Source organism: Balaenoptera borealis, assembly GCF_965194805.1.
Source record: "Balaenoptera borealis genome assembly, chromosome: 14".
Taxonomy (NCBI): domain Eukaryota; kingdom Metazoa; phylum Chordata; class Mammalia; order Artiodactyla; family Balaenopteridae; genus Balaenoptera; species Balaenoptera borealis.
Genome location: NC_138875.1, coordinates 11,487,697 through 11,491,688, shown reverse-complemented (window position 1 = coordinate 11,491,688; position 3,992 = coordinate 11,487,697). Strand labels below are relative to the sequence as shown.

General features: G+C 32.7%; 1 pseudogene across 1 annotated transcript; it reads right to left on the bottom strand.

The window, feature by feature from the left end:
• Nucleotides 1–348: 348 nt before the first annotated feature.
• On the bottom strand, nt 349–3,523 carry LOC309611269 (serine/threonine-protein phosphatase 2A 56 kDa regulatory subunit gamma isoform pseudogene; annotated as a pseudogene). The gene has a single exon. The product of its transcript is annotated as a serine/threonine-protein phosphatase 2A 56 kDa regulatory subunit gamma isoform pseudogene (transcript).
• Nucleotides 3,524–3,992: the final 469 nt, after the last annotated feature.

Genomic DNA, 3,992 nt, shown 5'->3' with positions numbered 1-3,992 from the left:
TATAGTACTTACTTACTCTTTATAACTTTTGGGAAACTTATTCTTGATAATTAATGTATATATATGTATATATGTATAAAATTTATAATTAGTAATAATATTATACAACATACAATTATATTAATTATATAATTTATTAACATATAATAATCAACAACATATATTATAGGTAATATATAATACAATGCTGACAATATAAATATTAATTGTTATATATAACAGTATATATATTTATATAGGCTTCTTTTAATATATTTCAAAGTAGTTTTATAGTACTTACATGGTAGTCTTGATAACTTTTAGGAGACTTATTCCTGATACTTCATATTATGCACTAATATTGTGACTGGTAGGTATTTTTAATAACACTTTCTAACTGTGGGTGGTATATAAAGTGTAATTAAAATTTTATATTGATCTTTTATTTAGCAACAATGCTAAAACTCTTTGTAATCAAATAATCTTATGGATTATTTTTAATGTAAATAAGCTTATCAGCTGGGAAAAGTGGTATTTTCCTTCCTTTCCAAATTTTGTACCTGATCTTCATTTTAGTTGTCTCATTTCAATTGCTATGATGTCTAGTACAGTATTGAATAAACATTATTTTAGCTGTCATTGTAATCTTGTTCTTGATTTTACATTGTTATTTTATATTATTATTTGTTTATAATTATATATCAAATGTATATCAAAATAATATAATTATACCAAAGTACTGGTGGCTGCAGTTTCTTTCATGTTTGATTTGTATATTAGATCAAGAAATGTCCTTTAGTGTAGCCAGAGTTAGTCTGATCAGATGGTAAGATATGTTCACATTAATTGTATTTGTTTTGTGAATATTTTTAAATGTACTATTAGTGCTAAAAATAAATACTAATATATGTATAAAAACTATATTTCCACATATATTGATTTAGTTCAATATTTAATCTAGATCAAACATACTAAGAATCTATGTTGCATATATTGATTTCAAACTTTTCCTCTATGTAGAAGCTACACATTTAAGTAATATCTGTGTTACTCAATTACTCAGTATGTATTTGGTCCCTTGCAGATTCATGTGTATAGTGGGTAGTAGGACAGAGAAGAAAATTATTTGGGCAATGGATTCTGAAGAACATTAATATAGAGCCTAAGTATCACTAATCTTACCCACACAGGTGTCTAGGAAACTATTTCCCTCTAACTCACACATGTGACCATCACCAAGTTCCCAAAGAAATCAACAATATTTCACTAATGTACATGAGGTTGCAGATTCCTTAGGTCCTTCACTGGGGAAAGGTCACCCATTATTGTTTCCCTTTGAAGGAGAGAATGAAAAGAGATACAATGCAAACTAGGCTCTTTCAACCCTCCTCCTTCTGACCTTTATCCGTGCATCCTACTTGTTTTAAAAATGTCTTTTTGATCACTCAGTGGAAATTGAATTTGGAAGAAAATGTTTCCCTATAAGTAACCATTGTTGACAGGAGTTCAAAGTGAAACCAGTGAGTGTTTTAAAAGGCGACATCCTATCCTATTGCCAGATTTTGCTTGGGTTGTAAAATATTTTCCAAGTTGAATGCAGAACGATCTTGGAATTGACAACAGTATTTATCCTGCTTTCCTTCTGCTTTATGTAAAGAAAGTTATCTTGTTGTGTGTGCGTGTACATGCATACGTTTGAGTGTGTATGCATGTGTGCTTTTGCCTAGCTTTTCCTTTCCTGGGGAGTGAACAGCCCTGGTAACCGCCACTGTTACTTTGTCTCTCTAGCTCCTCAATTTCTGTTGCATCGCTTTCCAATCATGTCCAGAGAGGATTGTGGTATTGAAATAATAGTATTATGTAAGAATTCCCTGGCCACATTACCTACTCATTCTTATGTAAATTAAAATGACATTTTAAATGGCTGAATGTACAGAGTGCACAGAATAGCTAAGAGTAGGCAAAGACACCTATTTTTTTCAAATTCAGCTATTGTATTAAATTGTAAGATAAAGAATTACATGTATTTAAACAGTTTTTTCAATAAATGACCAGTGTTTATATATGTATGCCCCCTCCATATTCTTTCCCATTCATTCAAGAAAAAACAAGATAGAACAAAACAAAAAGAGGTTGTTCTAATATTCCAAAAATATATTCTTTGAGATGTTTGTACCGCATCTATTCTGAGGAAGGACAATGAACAAAATACTCTGTTGATCCATTCTATTCCAGTAGATCGGGACTAAAAGTGGGACAGAGTTCTGTTGAAATTCAGATTTATTTTGAGGCTAAGTCTATTTCTTTGTAAGGATAAAAATAAAGTAAATCACCATAATTAAATGATTTTAATAATGAATTTTATGTTCTTTTTTGTGTCTGGGACATCCTTCTCTCTCTTTTATGGCTTAAATTCTTTCCCATTCTCATGAACCAACTTCTGCCCCATCACTTCTACAAAAACACCTCAATCAATCACCTAATAATGACCTTCTTTTCTTTAGAAATCCAGTGGCTTTCTTTCAGTGTGTGTCTACTATCTTAAAGCTCTTGGAGCCTAGGATTCCTAACTTTTTAAAAACTTAGTAGACATTTTTAAAACAGTTTTGGTTTTATAGAAAAATTGAGCAGGAAGTACTGAGAATTCTCATATGCCCCCTCCTCCCTCCCATACATTTCCCCCTATTATTATTATCTTACATTAGAGTGATATGTTTGTTCAATCAATATTTTTTAAAGTTGAAAAGTATTTTTATTGCAGATAGTCTCATATACAATGTTAGTGATATTGATTTCCATCCCCTCCCACGATGGAGCCACATTCCTATCTCATAAAAACATTCAAGTTACACCGTAGACGTTTTCATGTTTCTTTTTTAGTAGCTGGGGGTTTGCTTTCGCTAGGTTTTCTATTTTAACCCACGCTTCTTCTCGTTCTTTCATTTTTAGCTTCTCATTCAGTTTCTCTGCTTTAAACTGCTGGGTGCAGTCATCAAATAGTTTTTGGTTCATCTCCATGAAGAGTTTCAGCGTGTTGTACTGATATATCAAGCCACGTCTTGTCTTGTTCCAGTGGGTCTTTCAGTTGTGGTACAAGGATGGAAACATGATGGGCAGAATCTTTGCTGCACTGTCACTGATTAGACTCATGATGTACTCGTTATTCCAGTAATATGGCACTTGCTCTGCCACCTGGAAGTGGGGGCTGGAGACACACTTGGCTAAACGCTCCATGATCTTCACAAACTCTTGACAGTTCAATGACATCTAGAATCTCTTCTAATTCATTTAAGAACATTACTTCTTTTAGACTGTGAGTCTTTGGCCAGTGCTTGAGAAGTGCCATCACCACTGGTTCAGTGAGGGTGCTGTCCTTTTCTAAAAACTGAACTACACAGTATGCCAGCTGAGGATGATAAACGATCAGAGACTTCACTTTTTCCAAAGGTAATAACACCTTCAATAAGAAAATTTTTTGCTCTTCTTTCAGTGGTAAGGCAAATCCTTTTTTAAATATTTTATTGAAGTATAGTTGATTTACAATGTTGTGTTAATTTCTGCTGTACAGCAAAGAGATTGTTATATACACACACACACACATATATATTCTTTTTCATATTCTTTTCCATCATGGTTTATCACAGGGTAATGAATACAGTTTCCTGTGCTATACAGTAGGACCTTGTTGTTTGTCCATCCTATTTATACTAGTTTGCATCTGCTAATCTCAAATTCCCAATCCTTCCTTCCCCCACCCTCCATGCCCCTTGGCAACCACAAGTCGTCCTCTATGTCTGAGAGTTGTTTCTGTTTAATAGATATGTTCATTTGTTGTTTCTGTTTAATAGATATGTCATTAGTGTTGTATTTTAGATTCCATATATAAGTGATATTATATGGTATTTGTCTTTCTCTTTCTGACTTACTTTGCTTAGTATGATAATCTGTAGGTCTACCCATGTTGATGCAAATGGCATTATTTCATTCTTTTTCATGGCTGAGTAATATTCCAT